The sequence below is a fragment of the Leiobunum rupestre genome, chromosome 7, assembly GCF_980474605.1.
Source record: "Leiobunum rupestre chromosome 7, qqLeiRupe1.1.hap1, whole genome shotgun sequence".
In the NCBI taxonomy this organism is placed as follows: domain Eukaryota; kingdom Metazoa; phylum Arthropoda; class Arachnida; order Opiliones; family Sclerosomatidae; genus Leiobunum; species Leiobunum rupestre.
The window spans coordinates 29,735,589-29,755,898 of NC_143390.1; the positions used below are offsets into that span (position 1 = coordinate 29,735,589).

Sequence of the window (20,310 nt, forward strand, 5' to 3'; positions counted from 1 at the left end):
CAGAGACGCCCTGAAGTCCGACAGTGAAATCCGCGACGGAGCAGTGTTGGGCATTTTCTTCAAAGAGCAGCTCAGCTCACTCACACATTTTTGAGCGGCAAAATCGGCGCTCCTTTATTTTCGCTCTATTTTGAGCGGTAAAATAAGCGCTCCTCTCTTTTCGCTTTTTTTGGTGGTAATATAAGCGCTACTCTCTTTCCGCTCTATTTTGAGCGGTAAATTAAGCGCTCCTTTCTTTTCGCTCTTTTTTGAGCGGTAAAATAAGCGCTCCTCTCTTTTCGCTCTTTTTTGAGCGGTAAAATAAGCGCTCCTCTCTTTTCGCTCTTTTTTGAGCGGTAAAATCGGCGCTCATCTCTTTTCGCTCTATTTTTAGCGGTAAAATAAGCGCTCCTCTCTTTTAACTCTTATTTGAGTGGTAAAATCGGCGCTCCTCTTATTTCACTCTTTTTTGAGCGGTAAAATCGGCGCTCCTCTCTTTTCACTCTGTTTGAACGGTAAAATAAGAGCTCCTCTCTTTTAACTCTTATTTGAGCGGTAAAATCGGCGCTCCTCTTATTTCACTCTTTTTTGAGCGGTAAAATCGGCGCTCCTCTCTTTTCACTCTGTTTGAGCGGTAAAATAAGCGCTCCTCTCATTTTCGCTCTTTTCTGAGTGTTAAAATCGGCACCCCTCTCTTTTTACTCTCTTTTGAGCGGTAAAATAAGCGCTACTCTCTTTTCGCTCTATTTTGAGCGCTGAAATTGGAGCTCCTCTCATTTTCATTTCGCGCTCTTTTAAAAAACCTTTTGCCGCTCAATTTCGCTCATAATAATTAAAGCGCTCACAGTGAGAGGAGCGGTGCCCATCACTGCGACCGAGAGCGGGTGGCTCTCCTTTCGTCGACTAAATACTCCATCACGCGATCGTCCCCCATTTATACGATACTTCTTCGTCGGAGTTGCAACGACCGTATCGACTGAAGAAAAAGGTATAGGAAAGAGAGATAACATCGTGGCATCCGAAGCAACAATTTCATTGTTCGGATTTTCTTAGAGCGCGAGAAGAACAAAGAGTCATCAAAGCCGATGGCAGACATAATGGAAGACGCCATTGCGCGAGCTTTTTTATAAATATAATAATCAGCTAGGCACCACCTTAGGCCCAAGTCATCTGGAAGCCATAATGATCAATCTTCTATCGGTGAATCTTTTCAAAAAACTATAATAGACGTTCTTCTATGTCGAGCTTGTGAGCTATAGCTTCTAATGTCATTTACCTTTTATCGGTTTCCTTAATGCGATCTCAATAAGAAATCAAACGAGAAATGTCGTCTGATTAGCTACAACGGAGTGGAATTTATCCCGTTTCCATGGTCTCCGTTCCGTTCCGCGGAGCTGGAACGGAATCGGTGCTAATATATATAAGAACCTGAGAGAACGGGATAAAAACATCTCCGATTTTACAAAAGTAGGAAAAACGTAACGGAATCCGAAACAAACTTCTGGAAATTAAAACAAACGGAACAGAATCGGAACCAAAATCCCGGAAAATCGTAGTAACGGAACGGAATCGGAACCAAAATCCCGGAAAATCGTAGTAACGGAACGGAATCGGAACCAAAATCCCGGAAAATCGTAGTAACGGAACGGAATCGGAACCAAAATCCCGGAAAATCGTAGTAACGGAACGGAGTCGGAACCAAAATCCCGGAAAATCGTAGTAACGGAACGGAATCGGAACCAAAATCCCGGAAAATCGTAGTAACGGAACGGAGTCGGAACCAAAATCCTGGAAAATCGTAGTAACGGAACGGAATCGGAACCAAAATCCCGAAAAATCGTAGTAACGGAACGGAATCGGAGCAACATAGCTTGCCTTCCAGGCTTCGACGAGGTGGACCAGCTGCGGCCGAAGATGGGGAAAGGCACTCTAAAATTGTATTAAAGCAGTTTTTTCAAAAAAATTGTAAATATTATACATAGTCTAAGGCTTGCAGGTTTTCTTAGAACTGAAAGGAATCGATAGTTCTTTCATTTTCGGCGGTGTCGGAAATAATAACTTATTCATAAAACTAAACACGAAACAAAAAACAGACCTGTAAAGTTGGGGTAAACTAAACGGAATAATTAGACGATAAATAAAACGGAACGGAAGTGAACGGAATAATTAGACGATAAATAAAACGGAACGGAAGTGGACGGAATAATTAGATGATAAATAAAACGGAACGGAAGTGGACGGAATAATTAGACGATAATAAAAACGGAACGGAAGTGGACGGAATAATTAGACGATAAATAAAACGGAACGGAAGTGGACGGAATAATTAGACGATAAATAAAACGGAACGGAAGTGGACGGAATAATTAGACGATAAATAAAACGGAACGGAAACGGACGGAGTTAATAGACGAAAAATAAAACGGAACGGAAACGGACGGAAAAGGTTGGAGAAAAATAAACCAGGCGGAAACGGGCGGAAATCCTAAATCCTACAGGGGATAACGAAACAGAAACAGACGGAAATCCTACAGGGGATAACGAAACAGAAACAGACGGAAATACTACATGGGATAACAAAACGGAACAGAATCGGAAGGAAAGGTTAATTACGAAATGAAACGGAACGGAAACGGATATAGAAATACCACACTGGGAAACAAAACGGAACGGAAACGGATAGGAAAACCACATCGGGAAATATAACGGAGCGGAAACGGATAGGAAAACCACATCGGTAAATATAACGGAGCGGAAACGGATAGGAAGACCACATCGGGAAACATAACGGAACGGAAACGGATAGGAAAACCACATCGGGAAATATAACGGAGCGGAAACGGATAGTAAAACCACATCGGGAAATATAACGGAGCGGAAACGGATAGGAAAACCACATCGGGAAATATAACGGAGCGGAAACGGATAGGAAAACCACATCGGGAAATATAACGTAGCGGAAACGGAGCGGAAACGGAATGCAATTTTTACTACCATGGAGCTCTCTAGTATGAACTCTGAATGCGCTCCGAGAGCGAGTTGCATTTTTAACAAATCTATCGATTGTTTTTGTTCTTGCTAGAGTATTGATAAATATCCCCTTGGATGCTGTTCCGTATTACAATAAAATAAAGTATCGACCCTGTTGTTGCAGCTTGGAATAATTAACGTAGGGTCATTTCAGCTTTCCTAAAACGTAAACCACATGAAAAGTCATCCCTCTACTGGCGAAAAAATTCGTTACTCACTCTGCGCATACGTGAAAGTATCACACTGATCGATCCAGGTTTTCGCAACGGAAATAACTTGCAATTATTTAAAGAAACATGTAATATATTACAAAGTATGTTGATATACGTAATTAATGTGAGTAAATTTTAATAATCAACTAATTTTGGTTGGGTCGAAAAGTTATTTGCTATAATTTAGGAAAGAAAATTTGCCGCTAAGCCTTGGTCACCGCTCGTGTTAAATAAAAATGAATATGTATAATATGCAGAATATGCCTTTAAATTGTAGGCTTTGAAAATCTAACACCATTGTTAAAAATATACTAGTTCGTTCTCACTGCCGACAACGACATCTATTGAGCTATAGAGGTATTAATAATAGGAAATTCGTAAGGTCTATATTTTAATATTAACGATTCAAAAAGTGAAGAAATTGCTCCATTTACGTTTGAGATATAATTGTCTAGACATTGTGAGGTTCATATTTTTAATATCGCCCACACGTGAAATATGAATTTCTGATATTGGAGCAAGTTTTAATTAAAATTTGGTTTCCTTTCTCCCGGAAATATCTCGAAAATTTTAATACTATTCTTATTAATCGGTGGAATAATTCGGAAATGAAAAACTTCGAGAGAGGTCAAAAAATAAAATCGAGAAGACCGAAGAGTAGTTCGGAAATCCTCTTTTAGACCATTAAAATCGTTACGGAAATACATTTAGCAAGAATTCGTATTAATTATTCCCGGAAATCTAGAAATTCACCAGGAATAAAGGAAATTTGAGAAGTCCCGGAAAAGTCTCAGAAATCTCGCGAATTTCGAAGAACCATCGGAAACCTCGACAAATATCGGAAACATTAGAAACTTCAAAAATATCAGTAATACTTGAGAAATATATTGGAAATAGTATGAGGAATATTTGAAAAGTATGGGGAATATTTATAAGTATGGGGAATATTTATAAGTATGGGGAATATTTGAAAAGTATGGCAAATATTTGAAAAGTATGGGAAATATTTGAGAAGTATGGGGAATATTTGAGAAGTATGGGGAATATTTGAGAAGTATGGGGAATATTTGAGAAGTATGGGGAATATTTGAGAAGTATGGGGAATATTTGAGAAATATGTGGAATATTTGAGAAGTATGGGGAATATTTGAGAAGTATGGGGAATATTTGAGAAGTATGGGAAATATTCGTGAAGTATGGGGAATATTTGAGAAGTATGGGGAATATTTGAGAAGTATGGGGAATATTTGAGAAGTATGGGGAATATTTGAGAAGTATGGGGAATATTTGAGAAATATGTGGAATATTTGAGAAGTATGGGGAATATTTGAGAAGTATGGGAAATATTTGAGAAGTTTGGGAAATATTTTAGAATTAAAGGGGAATATTTCAGAATTATAGGGGAATATTTGAGTATTATAGGGGAATATTTGAGTATTATAGGGGAATATTTGAGTATTATTGGGGAATATTTGAGTATTATAGGGGAATATTTGAGTATTATAGGGGAATATTTGAGAATTATAGGGGAATATTTGAGTATTACAGGGGAATATTTGAGTATTATAGGGGGATATTTGAGAAGTATGGGGAATATTTGAGAAATATCGGAGATAGTTGAGAAATATCGGAAATAGTTGAGAAATAACGGTAATAAAATATGGGAAAAAAACATACATATTTGTGAATGAAAAATGAAGTGGCTAATTCCTCTTGAAAAGAATATCCTTAGATAATTTCCACAACGCATTTGAATGCGTGAACATATCGATAGCGAGCCCGAGATGTATGTCTGGTACCATTGAGACACAGAAGCAGGATTAAATCGCCGCGTAAGTACTTCGGCTTGAAAAGGTCTGGTAATGGAGGGTTGCGTTTTAGCGGGCATCGTGGTATGTTGAATATCAAGGCGACCACGATTCCCGGCTCGTAAAGTAGAAGTAGTCGACCCCATCAAGAGAGTAGTACGCGTCAACGGAGATTATAACGCGACGAATATTCACATATATTAAACTCTAGATTTCGAAATGGGATATACAGCCTTTGTCAAACATTTAGCCGTAGGCGTTTTACCACACGACCGCCTTCGCGACGTGAGACGAGTAAGTATATAGCAGGGTACCATTTCACCTACAAACCGTGAAGGTGCGTATACCGGCGGGAAGACGCTTGGAAGTCGGGAAGGATGGGTTAAGCGACCAACGGGGAACGCCTACGAGGCCTAATACGCGGTTCGAGTTAACGCGATGGTGTGGCTATTATCCGAGATTGGATTTCTGAGGCTATTGTTCTCCAAACTTGGTCGAACTCGAATTAAGCCTCGGCTATCGTAACTTACGGCCACTAAATCTCAACGAGCTTAGTTTTAATTTACAACATTTCCTCAAAATACCCTTTTCACTGTTTATCCGTTCAACGTTTCTATTCCTTACTTCGGCTAAGATTCCCCTTCGTGCACTTTCCCGTTAATGTAGAAGAGGCTCATTTTGCCTTAATTAATAACTACCAATTAGTGTGAGTAGGCGACTACGAATTCAAAAGAAAAAAAACAAAGGAAGATGAAAATTAAGATTATCGGCGAAAAAATTCTCCGAACAAATAGATTATTTCCTACTGGTCCATATGATTCGGGACCCACTAAATAATTGAATTTTGCCAATTTAAAATTGTTAATTAAATATTATAAGAAATTTTTATATTTTAAATATTTTAAATAGATTGATGTTTTTTTTAAATAAGAATATTTGAGAAGTATAGGGGAAAATTCGAGAAGTATAGGTTAAAATTTGAGAAGTATGGGGAATATTTGAGAAGTATGGGGAATATTTGAGAAGTATGGGGAATATTTGAGAAGTATGGGGAATAGCGAATTGAAATACTATATACTAAATCAAAACAAATATTTAATATTAATAATTCTTAAACATGACGTGGTTTTTTTTCATTTTAAAATTACATAATCCACTTAACGTGAACGATAAAAATAAATAAAAATAGAACTTTACAATTCAAATTAGATTTGAAATGTACTAAGTGCAATATGAGGAGCTAACCAAGTCCTAAGAATTTGTACATGTACACGGATTACATGACACTGACAAGGAGAGTACCCGAGGTGTCTATTGCCGATTTTGTTCAAAGTCGGCCGTAATGTAGACCTATATGAGATATGAAATTTCCCAAAAGGAAACTCATTCGATTTGCCATGGCAACCGAAAATGTTTTGACTACTTATTTTACCCAAAATTTGTTACAAATTTACCCCAAAAATGTTCCAATTTACCCAAACTTGATGAAATTTACTTAAATGAGGTCCAAATGACACATTTCGTGATTTTCAATTTTTTTTAAAATTTTCGTAGCTAGGACCCTGTGAAACCGAAAAAATCCTATGCTTTTTTAAATGGAGATTTTTTGGGTTTTAAGTGATCAAAAAATTTTCGGTTGCCTTGGCAAATCGAATGGATAGTACAACGTCTCCTTTTGGGAAATTTCATATCTCATATAGGTCTACATTACGCCCGACTTTGAACAAAATCGGCAATAAACACTTCGGGTACTCTCCTTGTAAGTGCAAATTTGATGAGCTAACCAAGTCCTAAGAATTTGTACATGTACACGGATTACATGAAACTGAGTGCAGCCTATGCTATTGCGAAATCTGTAATTAGTTACGTAATCACTTCAGTATCGTAGGAAACCTCTCTCTTTGAAAATGAAAGCTATTTTTACTTTTAAATTTATATATTTCGCAAAAGCATATTTAATGAATTCTGTAAAGCGGAGAAACCTTGTTATTCCAAAATATCCCGCTTTCCAAAGTTCAGAAATAAAACTAAATCTGAGGAAGCCACAGAAACGTCTGAATTTCCGGTTGCTCCTCCCCTTCCGTCCGGTTGACTTAGGCATATTTTCTTACCTCCAAAAACAAGTGATTACGTAGGCCCACACTCATTTTAAGTTAGTGTTGTAAGTCAGAAAACTTTCCGCGGAAAATTTCCGGAAAATGACCGAGGCCTTTTTTCCAGAAAATTCTAGGTATTTTTCCGAAAATAATAATAAAAAAAGTTTTAATTCCATGATTAGTCTAATATTGTTTACAAATTTTAATAAAGCGGCATTTTTGCCTCATTTTTTGAATCTAAAAGTAAAACTAAACCTTTACACTAGCTTTAATCTGATAAACAATGTAACACTATTAATGTTTTGTAGTATGTTAACGGTTATTAGACATTTTATATCGATAAAAAGTTAAAAAATTAAAAACCCTTAAAAAGTAATTTATGTTTACATTTTATATTTTTCCGATTTGCGGAAAATTTTCCGCATTTTATTTTCCGGAAAAATAACAACACTATTTTAAGTAGTAAAGCTCATTCATTGTTGGGAAACGTAGTTTAAAAATACGTATTGATTTCGTTTAAGCCGTTGTTTCCTAAGCTTTGAAAATCAATTGCGATTGTTCACGAAATAGTTTAATTTTAAAGCTTTGAGTCATTCGGACGCTCTTGGTACCATACAGCTCAACCAATCATAATAAAATTTTATCCACTAGAGATTGCACGTATATTAAGCGTTTTAAATTAAATACAAATATTCGTACCCCTAAAAGTTGTATTGGACAATAGGGAGGTTAAGCCACCCCTCGAAAACACGTAGTTTTAAGGCGTACAAACTACACTCCTACAAGTTCCCCCGTTCACGTTTTTGAAGGATGGCTTAACCTCTATTGTTTTTACGGCTAGGGAAAAATCTCATCAAAAGTAAGGCACAAAAATGTTTACGAAATTTTACTCTCGAGATTATTTAAAAATTTTGAAAACACGGGGATCAGTTTTGAAGCAAAATTAGACAATCTATAGGATTTGATCAGGAGCCAATATTTATCATCATGAATACGAAATCTGGCATTTTTTCAAATTTTCAAGTTGTGCAATCTCTCCAATCAGCTTTGAAAAATTCACCATTTCGGAAAATGGCGCTAACACTGATAAATCAAAATGCCCGAATACAATTTTCACGGGTTATCGATCCAAATGTAGGTATAATATCTAGAAGTTATTATTCTAAGGTATCATATCATTAATTTAACCACTTTGTGTAAAACTGTAAGTAAATCAATGTTTCTTGAAATATCCCTCTTACACATTTATAACAGTCAGTCGGTCTACAGCAAATTGTCTTCACAAAATTGCAATAAAAGCCTTTATAAGTATTTGTAATTGAAAACATTTGGCACATTTATCCCCTTCTCTCTAAAAATCTTAAACAAGGTTCAAAAACTTTTATTTCAATTAACTAAGATTAATTTTAGATATCTCAATTGGACGGTCTTGTAACTCTGTATACGTTACGTTTCGATCATAATATAAATATAAAATTAATTATCAAGTGTTAAGTAAACTCTACACCACAAAGGTTAATAATAATAATCAGGCTATTTCCCTTGGCACCTCCTTAGTCCCAAGTCATCGAGCGACTTTTAATACCTTTAAATCTGGTGGCGGGGCTATAACGCGTAGGAGGGTGGTGGCGAGCCCTTCAGGGCACGCGAGTCAACAACCCCCTACACAATATTATTTCTACGGAAATATTTTTTTTAAATATCTTTAATTTGAAATATTTTACATTACCAGTTCTTGTATTATGTACAGCAGATATTTTTTACTTAATTCCTCAAAACTCCATGTTGTTTATTTATATAATATACATTATAATACTGTAATAAAACAATGTGAAGATATCTAAATTTTCGTCACCTTATTTATTCAAAGAATCAAAATGTTTCATAATGCATTTCCTTAAGAAATATTGCTTTTGTATCAAAATAAACATGAAACTTTCTATAATATCTTCTATTTTTCTATTAATTATCAATTTAAATTAATCTATTAAATTTCCAAATGCAAGAAAATACTAAATTTGGTTCGTTTCTGGGTTTCAATCTCCTTTTCTTATCGCCAGGGGACTACCCCCCCCCCCCCGTCTAATCATCTAAAAGTTTGAGCTATAACTCGTGAGAATTGGATGATAGTATCCTGAGTTATAAATGTTTTATGTTAATTGGGTCGCCATTTTCCAAGATGGCGGATTTTCCCCGGGTGGCTGACTGAGGGAGTCTGCACGACGTGAAAGAGAGCCTCAATCTAAATTTCCTAAAGATAACAATTTGTTTTTGGTTACTTTCTTGAGCTACATACCATGTACCCAAAAATAAGCGAATTTCACTGTGGTGCTGTGGTTTTAAGGTTCTAAAAGTTCGAAACGTTCCAAACGTTTTTTACATAAAAAACCACATTTTAAAAGACCAGCTTAAAATATTTCATATTTGACGATTTCCCGTAGCAAGGATTTTTCTTTTTATATACAGGGTGTTTTTTTTTTAAGTTCGGACAAGTGATTTTTTATGAAAACTACTTAAAGGCCGACAACATAATTGTTCGGTTTGGTCTGTCTTTTCACTAAAAGGTTGGCTGCCTGCATAGCTCATGTGCCACGCTACCGTTCTCAGTCAAGGGTGATCAAGAAGAAGATCTGAAAGCTCTGGACTTCACGTCAATTCTCCAGTGTTGGGCACCGCTCCTCTCTATGTGAGCGTTTTGTGCTATTATGAGCGAAGTTGAGCGGCAAAATGTTTTTTTAAAAGAGCGCGAAACGAAAATGAGAGGAGCGCCAATTTCAGCGCTCCAAAAAGAGCGAAATGAAAGGAGCGCTTATTTTACCGCTCAAAAAAGAGCGAAAAGAGATGAGTGCTTATTTTACCGCTGAAAAAAGAGCGAAAAGATAGGAGTGCTTATTTTCCCGCTCAAAAACGAGCGAAAAGAGAGGAGTGTTAATTTTACCACTAAATAAACAGCGAAAAGAGAATGGCTCCAATCTTAGCGCTCAATAAAAACGAAAAGTGAGGAGTGCAAATTTAACTGCTCAAAAAAGAGCGAAAAGAGAGGAGCGCCAATTTCACCACTCACAAAAGAGTGAAAGAGAGGAGCGCCAATTTCACCACTCACAAAAGAGTGAAAGAGAGGAGCGCCAATTTCACCACTCACAAAATAGTGAAAGAGAGGAGCGCCAATTTCACCGCTCACAAACGAGCAAAAAGAGAGGAGCACCAATTTCAGCGCTCAAATATGCGTGAGCGTGAGCGGATATTAGGCTAGCGAGGGTGATTGGTGAGTGAGCTGAGCTGCTCTTTGACGAAAATGCCCAACACTGCAATTCTCCGACTGTCTCGCCTATTTAATGAGGTTCTAGCTTCTAACGAAATTCCAGAGTCTTGGAATATGAACGAAATGAAATTGATATTTAAAAGGCGATTAAAAGATAATACGCTTCTAGATTGCTATCGACTTGTTAAGTAGATTCCTATCAGCCTATCGCAGTTTCCCAGCCTAAACAACCATGTACAAGTATCACATGGGATACGCGAAAACATATGTTTCGAATTCTGTGGGTCTCAAACAGGGCTGCCCACTTTCACCCTTGTTGTTTGCCCTAGTGCCAGTAGCGGCGCTAAGGGTGGGCTGAAGTGGGCTTTAGCCCCCCTGCATTTCTGAGAGGGGCCACATATTTATATTAAATGGGGCCACATATTTATAATTAAGAGTCCACATATTTTAATTTATGAATTTTCTTTATCTCTAGAAATTGGTTTTATTGCGAAAAATTTTATGAAAAAAATCATTTTGTTTACTCAATAAGATAGTAAACCATAAACAGATAGATTCGGGAGCGGAAATTGATAGAAAGTTGAATGAACAATAGAAAAAAAAGAAAGGGAATTTAGGGAAATACCCCGGGCATGCACTTGTCCCCTCCAGATCGGATACAAGGTCATAGGGGGTCCAGTAAACCCGACGAGAGCCGCACCAAGAAAACGACCTTGCTCTTCTCGCTTCCTGGAAAATTAATAAGGGGTCACTAAATTTGTAAAATGGAGTGTAGCTACACTCCATGGTTGTAAGGGCCACAAAATTCTTAGGGGCCACGAAATAATTAGCCCACCTGTGAAAAAACCTTAGCGCCGCTACTGCCTAGTGCCTTTAGACAGACGTCCTGTGGATTTCCTCTAACCAATACAGCTCCTTTGGACATTAACTGCGCCATAACCGCGCTGGTTTGACTAGTTCAGCGGAAGAGATGCGAGAAATTCTAAACACGCGTGGCGACTACGGTCTCAGGTTTAGTCCCTGTAAACGCCGCGTTCTCCTTAAGAACCCAAATATGCCGTATACCTACCCAGATATCTATTCGTGGCCTATTTTCGGCTTTACGCTGAACGTTTTACGGGCAGCGGGGGAAGACAATTTCCGAATTTTCCGCTTCCGACGGCAACAGGCGCTAAAGCGTCTAACCAATGAAAAATGTACGCGAGAAAATGCACCACTTTTGACGGGTTGCGTTCTCCTTGTGCGGGGTGCTTTGTTTGTTGCTCCTAGGTGGAACGAAGGGTGACCTACCTAGACCAACTTTACGGCCAGGGTACTAACAGAGGCGAGGCTAAATCGGAAAGTGAGTGGGGTAAGAAAGTCTAGATAAGGCGCAAATCGACTGGACCTTTTATCGCAAAACATAACAGTCTGGACACGTATTGCGGTAAGGAAGCCCCTGCAAATGGTCTCGGCGGTCGGTTGTTCTTTCAAACTAGTTGTGAAGCTCTGCCAACTGGTAAAAGGTTACGAGACATTTGTAGGGAGTCTAGTGAAGATTTTAATCACAGTCTCCACGAGCTAGAAGTTACTAAATTATTTTCTACCATTAGAGATGCCCTAAAATGCTAAATGCGAATTTCATTGACGTCACGAAATCACTTTTAAAACTGTGGTGGACTAAAAGAACAAAGGACAAACGCGCTATCACTCAAGAATAAAAATACTCTTTATTCGTATATAATATTTGTAAATATTTTATTTATTCCATTATCTCCCTGGTCAGTTACTTCTATATATATCCTAAATAATGTCTATATTTTAATGTTTTCATTTTGTTTTTAGCCTGTGAGCTCGGCTCTTCTTTGTTTCAAAAGATATTTTAGGCAAATTAAAATGCATTCGTTCAGCTTCCAGTGAAAAGACAGAGTGAACCTAACAACAATGTAGTCGGCTGTTAAGGCAACTATGTAGTCGTCCTTTAGTCAGGTAGAAATTTGACATTTTTATGGGGGACATTGATTGGTGAAATTTCTTTGTTTTCTGAAAATATTTTTACACTTTTAGAAAAATAATTTTTTCACCACTAGGTGCTACAAAAATTTTGTCAATTGCGAATTTGTAGAGCATCATTTGAAACCTTCGAATACCTTTGGTTAGATGGGAAAAGACCTATTTTTCATTGACAATCGCGACTTGAAAAATTAACAAGTTGGGCAAGCCGAAATAATCTTGTGAGATCCGGGAAAGAGATAGCAAAGATATGCACTCATTGAGGTGTCATGGGAATCGACGGAAACCTGCAATTAAGAAATACCTGTACTATTTTTAATAAAATGTAAATGCCACACACGTAGAATAGTTTGCACGTTCAAAAACTGTATTCAGGTTTTTTAAATACAATAATTTATTTCAAACACGCTAAATAATTGTTTACAAATAAAAATAATCAGCTAGGCTAATACCCAAGGCAGCACCTTAGGCTCAATGCTTTTAAACAGGTGGCCGGGTTACAATGCGTAGGAGGGTTCAATTACACCCCCATCGGCTATAACGCAAGTTTGAGCTCGGACAATCATATCATCAAATGCACGCTCTATCATGTCTGGTGTTACTTCTTGACAAGCAATTTCAATTACCCGGTGAAGTTTGGTTCTCGTTTCATTAGGAGTTACGTAGACCCTTTCTTTGATAAATCCCCGCAGAAAAACGCCTAGCGATATCAGATCGGGAGACCAAAGAACTGGACCATTTCTTCCGATCCATCTGTGAGAAAACTCTTGATTCAGAAATTAAGTCACAGCCATAGATATAGGAAATGTATATAAAGGTCTAGATAAAATATTTCAAAAGGAGTGAATACGGAGGTGACAGCTAGCAGAAACGCGTCATTTCTGCAGGCTATCCTTATAAGACGCTATCTATCGGTAAGAAAGCTCGTGCTATCGTCGCGAGAGCCATCGTCTCCTGCTTAAAAATTATACTAAAAGTCACCAACAGATGGTGTCTAAAGACTAAGGCCTGCGGAAAGGTCAAGCACTTAGTACTAAAATGCTAAGAGAGCTCGCGCTCTTGGTCACGTGCCTTCCTCGGTGTCTGCTAGGTGTCAATTCCGTATTTTATGTTAGGCTTAGACGCCCCAAAATTTATCTAGACCTTTATATACATTTCTTATATCTATGGTCACAGCTCTGTGATAATGTGGTGGGGCACCATCTTGCTGAAACCAATATCAGCGTCTTTCAGCCAAGGAAAGTCATCGATTGCATCCTCAAACTCGTTCTGTTGAGATTTTGAGGCAAGAACACTGGGTCAATCAAACGATTTCCTAAAAGTGCAACCCAAACATTTAAGCGCTGGAACTGAACTAGGCGATGATGTTCGAATCCTCAGAGAGGGTTTTCGTCCTGCCATAGGGGATTATTTGGATGGTTGATAGGTCTAAAAGAACATTCGTCGGTGTAGAGAACGGGGTGCGTAAATTGGGGATAGTCGTTCATCGCATTGAGCAGCCAGTTGCGGAAGGTGTCACGTCTTTGGAAATCCCCATCAATCAGTCCTTCGTGAAGCGTAGCTCTGTATGGACGGTACCTAAATTTGCGTAAAATTTTCCAAACACGGTTTTTAATGCAACCTAAATTGGCACTCGCGGTCAGGAAACTTCTTCGAGGGTATGCGGCAAAATGTGCAAGAACAGTGTTCTCAAAATCAAAATTAGGATGACCCAATCCACGAAGCCTAGGTTTTACAATACCAAAATGTTGAAAGTCACTGACAGCTAGGAGCAACAAACCCAACACCCCACACAAGGAGAACGCAACCCGTCAAAAGTCGTGGATTTTCTTGTGTACATTTTTCATTGGTTAGACACTTTAGCGCCTGCTGCCGTCGGAAGGGAAAAATTCGGAAATTGTCTTCCCCCCCGGCCCGTAAAACGTTCAGCGTAAAGGCTCGTGACGCTCGTCCAATGAAATTCGTACACAACCCTTCGTTGGTGTGTTTAAAGGCTAGCTGCGTTCTCCTTGTGTTTGTTGCTCCTAGCTGACAGCTCGCTTCACTGTATTTAGGGATGGCGTTTGGTTTGGATGCCGCACTTGAAAAATCTCACACACTCTTCTTTGATTACGGCCACCTACTCCAAAGTAGAGGGCAAAAATTTCGTTACGCTAATCTCTTGAATAACAAACCGTAATTCGAAAGATTGAAGATCTCGATGATGTTAAAAAGTTACTTCCATTTAAAAAACAAAAATGTGCGGAAACTTTAAAAATGTATGTCTAATTAGATGGTTCAAAATACCTTTCCAAGTTTTTAAACGATAAAAAACGTTTGCAACAAAAATTATTATTGAAATTTTAGATGAGTAAGCTAAGTTTTCGTAGTGCACGACGATCACTTTCCAGGATCAAACAAGTTTATTTTGGCTTGCCCAACTTTTCAATTTTTCAAGTCACGTTTTTCAGTGAAAAATAGGTCTTTTCCATCCAACCAATGGTATTCGTAGGTTTCAGATGATGCTCTACAAATTTTCAATTGACCAAACTTATCTAGCAAACCTAGTGTTGAAAAAGTAATTTTTCTAAAAGTGTCAAAATATATTTAGAAAACGATGAAATTTCACCAATCAATGTAAATCGGTGTATTTACTTAAAGGAGAACTGTCACCAAAACCAAAATTTACGGGGTTTTTTTACAGAAAGATATAAAATATATTAATAATTATGTCCCTGAAATTTTATAGTTATTAGAAAAGTATTTAAAAAATTACGCAACTTTTTCCGCAACCTACATCAAACGGCTTCAAAAATTTCAGAAATCGCGGTTGAACTTACGTGCAGCGCCAAAAGAATGAAGCGGCAAAAATTTGAGAAAGGGTGGCGTGTAAGGGCATATTAAAAATACGATTAACTACAATCTACCAATATAACTAGGTTAAAAAGTCCAGGAGAATGTCGTAGCAGACGACAGTTCCGACCAAATAACGATAAAACCGAGGAAAAATATTTCATTCACGAGGTGGCGCTGCAGGTAGGTTCAACCAAGCGGTTCTAAGATTCTCGAGTCGGGGGGGATAAAACACGAAATTTGATTGCTTATAATAAATCAAATACTGGAAATATTAACACGAAATTTTTTGTATAACCATTTTCGGACGTCTTCTATCCATTTAAATGGTTTTTAACCAATGTTAGGGTAGTGACAGCTCTCCTTTAACTATAAAAATTTCAAATTTTTACCTTAAAGGGGAACGGTCAAGCTTTAACCAGTTAGATAGCCCTATAGCCCATTAAAAACTAAAATTTATGGCGAAAACCGCAATAAATATTGAGTGGTTAATTTTTAATAAAATAAAGAAATTTCGGGAAATCAAAAAGCGCGCGTCCGCCCCGACACCTGGTGAGAAGTCGGTGAGACAGAAAATCAACGTAAAAGCGCGCGCTGCTGAAGACGCAAAAAATATGTTTTGCGCTTTCCAGTTATAAGAGACCTAAACCTAAATTGCGTGATTTTAAAAATTAGGATAGTTCGCAAATCGCTCATACGGGGTTAAGGGCGCTGGCGGCAGCCCCTAAGATGGCGGCGGAAATTCAAACCCAAACACCTGGCGTTTTTTTTCGTTTCAACTTTTTGGGCCAAAAGTTATTTTTCAAGACAAAGAAAGGTACGTGTTAGTATATTGAACGTCTTGTTAATCTTTTGATACGGAAATAAGGCCTTATTTCGAAAAGCTTGGCCGTTCCCCTTTAAGTAGTTTTAGTAAAAAATCACTTGACCGAACAAAAAAAAACCAACACCGTTAGAAGATGTGCTCAGTCAAAAAAGATGTGACTCTCAAGCCCAGTTCACACTATGAAATTAATTGGGCCACTTAAATGCGTTTATTCCCATTCGACCGAAATCCCATTCGACCGAAAGAATTTTAAAATGTAGCCCAATTGGCGGGGTGATTTGGTATTTTATTTATAAGGTATGTACTATCGAAGATCCATGTTTAGGTTAGGTTAGGTTAGGTTAGGTTAGGTTAGGTTAGAGTTGGTTAAGTTTACTATTTCAGTTTTGGTTCAGTTACTTTTCTTGACTAGGTAAAGATAAAAATATAATTCATGCTCATTCCATTTTATTTTCCGCTCCATTGCAAACGACTTCAGTAACTAAATTGAAAACATAGCAAAAGCCAATTTATATAGCAGCGTTCGGTCGGATGGGACACATAAAAGCGTTCGGTCGAATGGGACACATAAAAACCGCACGTTTCGGCGGAATTCGGTCGAATGGGACACCTCAAAAACCGCCTTCGGTCGAATGGGATTTCGGTCGAATGGGACTAAAGCCTTAAATGTATCCAACTAATTGTAAACAAGAAAATTGCATAGTGTGAACAGAAATAGTTGGAACCATTGTTACAATATTTCTGTTCACACTATACAATTTTCTTCCTTACAATTAATTGGATACAATTAAGTGGCCCAATTAATTGTACAGTGTGAACGGGGCTTTACTCGGAAAATAAACTTAACACTTAAGTGTCTTGGAAAATTTCTGTTTTTCAGGAGGTTGTTCTATCATTACGCGTATAGAGAACTTAAGGAATATCAAAAATTAAATATAACACAGGTAAAGGTCAATGGGTCAATGTGCATATTTTTAAGCTTCATTTTGAGAGTGGCGGGTTAAAAACCCGTTTGGTCAAATAACACGAAAACCATTCATCGGTTGTTAAATATAATTCTTAAATCGGCAAAAGACCGCTCGGGACGCAGTTTGGATAATATCTAAAGTAGGGTCCGCACTTTTTTGGATTACTTTCCAAGGAAAAACCTGTATATTTCATTTTGAAATGTGTTTTTGTAGAAACGAAATAGTTTTTATACCTTTTTGAGACTTAAAACACTTGTTTCCTAAAGAAATTGTTTATTTAGAAATTGTTTATTTATAAGAGCATCTGGAAACTCAATAAAATTGAAAATTGGAGTATTCGCTTTTCAGTATTTTTGGCTCAAAATTTACCACCGTGTTTTAAAAGTTTTGAAAAAAATAGTATATTTTACAAACCATTAAAGATAGTACATTTTCGTTAACAATTTTGCTGTACGCACTTTTGCATTGAAACTTTGATGAGATTAGTCCTAGCCGAAAAAACGTTATATTAACTACTTTAATAAGTGCGGAATTTTATAAAGTTCTTAATTTTGATATATTTAAATTTCCCGTTCTTTTTTTTAACTAACCCCAGTTTTTAATTCGTCTAATTAATCTTTCACCAAAACAATTATACACCAAACATACAGAATAACATAACAGGAGAGTCGTTGCAATATATTAATGGGTTTTTAATTCATCTAGAATGACTTTGATAAAGTTTGATTTAATATTTACACCAACAACATTATTTCTAAACATTTCTTTAGTTTTTAAAATAAATTTTGTGAGTTGTATTTGAGTAGTTAAGATGATATAAAGTCATGACTCTATACTAGGTTTGCTTCTTTATTTCTTGGGGATTCTCTTTAAAAAAGTTATCTAATTAACTATGGTTTTTAAAATTGTCAAAACGTTTTTAAGCACTAGATATTCGAGAAAAATAATATAGCCAGTGTAAATATAAAAATGAAAACATTCCACTTGAGTTACAACTATTTAAGGCAATACCTATTTCCTCCCCTGAATAGAGCGCTTTTTCGTTCAATTTAGGAGTAGTTTACACTCATCGAGAGTCACTAGAATAAATTGTCCTACCGTCGATACTTATCCGTGAAATTTACATTCCCCGAAAATAATGGGAAATTTAAGCGACCATTATATTTTAGGGCATTCCAAGACGGAAATCCCCAAAGCTTAATAGAGTTCCCGAAAGCACTTTGTAGGTTAACCAGCCGCGCAACAAGTTACAGAGGGATGATATAAACAAAAAAGTTAAAATCTTCCTAACCTTTTTCTGATCGTAACGAGCTTCCTTTAAGAGAGTCACCAAATACGCGTTGATTAGTCCTCTCCCAAATCCAAACGAGAGAAACTCCGGATGGACCAAAATTGTCTGGTAGCCGAGACCGTGGCCCGGACGCCGTCCACGGTTGCGAGTGGCCAACAGTCACGGTCGGAGTCCGACCCGAAGCAACAAGTCCAAAGTTCTTCTCTCAGATTCTGGTTTCGCGGAGATGTTAGAGCGAGCCTCCTGAAATGCAAAACGGCGACAGGTAAACAACGGCTTGGATTTCTCGCGTTACTCTCCGATAACGGATCTCGTACGAACAAAAGAACGGACTTTGGCGATTGGAGAGTTCCTTCGATTAAAGCGCTGGCCGGGAGGGTGGTGGCCCCGGCGTTCACTTGCCAAAAGTTCTCGCCGCCGCCGCGCCGATTCCGTTCCCCAACTGAAGCAACCTCGTCCACCTCGCAGCGACACCTGAGTGACGTCACGAGAATCCGGGCCGCCGCCGGCGACCCCTGTCGTAGTCATCCGGCAAACGAGCGTTTTCGCGGCCAGCGACGCCGCCAGACCGTTGATCGAAGCGCCCCGCTACGGCAAAAAAGAGAATTCGCCCCGCTGTGTGAAGATTAGCGAGCGAGTTTCTTAAGAGACGCTTTTTACCCTTAACTGAGAGCGAATTTAAAGTTAGCGAGGGGGTAAAATCGGCGTCCGTTACGCGCGGATAAACATTGCGACTAAGATCAAAGGCCCAAACTCTATAGCAGCGTCGGAAAGGAAATAAATAAAATAATATCATTCTGTTTATTCCCCAGATCGTGCCTGAATCGGAGTTTTTAACTCAAAAGGGAAGACCCATACTTATATTTTAGTTATAGTCTCTCTTTCCCTCTGTTTATTTTTCCGCGAAGGATTCGATCTTCAGTAGAATCATCGCTGGCTCAGATGTACATCGAAACGAAATTAAGAAAACTGTTCACGTAAATCATTTCCGGCTCTATTTCCCTCCCCCTCTCTCTATTTTCACTATTTTCTCGATAGAGGGATCTGGAAAATGGAGTTTTAAAGTTTCCAACCACCCATTTTCCTTTCCGTCTATTCGCCTTCTGGAGAAACTAGGTCTTTTTATTCGTAATAGCTCCGAAATTGGCCTTCTCGGGAAATTGTATACGTGTACGGATAATCTACTATGTTTAGGTAATTGTTTCTTGGCTTTTTATATATCAAAAAATGAAACCCAAGTATCGACTTTTAGTAGTAAATTTAATGGGCTTCGGGTCCAAAATTTTACAACGAGGCAACCCTACCCGCATTATTACCACCGTAATTGAACTATTATCCCCATTACAGTTTTATTTTACACCCATTATTAAAAGTAAAATAAATTAAATTTACGAGAAATTGATCTATTATCAATATCGTTTTCTCATTTCATTTTCACCGTTTCTAAAATTGGCCTACAGGCGCCTGTAGAAGTGTTCCGCACGTCTGACACCAAAGTTCCGCGGGCAAGTCAGCCATAGAAAATCGAAGGGGTGGTTTCAAACAATGTTACAAATTACACTATTTTATTTAAAATAAAATAGTGTTGTAAGTCGGAAAATTTCCGGAAAATGACCGAGGCCTTTTTTCTGAAAAAAAAAGGTTTTCATTACATGATTATTCTAATATATTGTTGCAAATTTAAATAAAGCGGCATTTTTACAATTTGTTTCGAATCTAAAAGTAAAACTAAACCTCTAGACTAGTTTAAACTGATTAACAATGTAACACTATTAATGTTTTGTAGTATATTTACTGACATTTTATATTGATAAAAAGGTAAAAACATTAAAAACCCTTAATAAGTAATTTATGATTAAATTTTTTATTTTTCTGATTTGCGGAAAGGTTTCTGGACAATTTTCCGCGTTTTATTTTTCCGTAAAATTAACAACACTAAAATAAAACAATACATGATGTAAGACCTTCTTGAATCTATCCTCTCCCCCTTATTAAATAAATACCAAGAGCGTAA

General features: G+C 37.6%; 1 protein-coding gene across 2 annotated transcripts in view; it reads right to left on the reverse strand.

Annotated features, from left to right (window-relative positions):
- Positions 1 to 18,811, reverse strand: part of bma (SCY1-like protein bma) — a 173,345-nt gene extending 154,534 nt beyond the window's left edge. Inside the window, exons 1-2 of one of the 2 annotated variants that reach the window (XM_090181104.1) lie at positions 18,630 to 18,811; positions 18,297 to 18,539 (exon numbers count right to left, since the gene is read on the reverse strand). The gene's annotated coding sequence lies outside the window, so the exon portion shown is untranslated. Of the gene's footprint in view, positions 1 to 18,296 lie in introns of both variants that reach the window. The other variant, XM_090181105.1, reaches the window with a different exon arrangement.
- Positions 18,812 to 20,310: the final 1,499 nt, after the last annotated feature.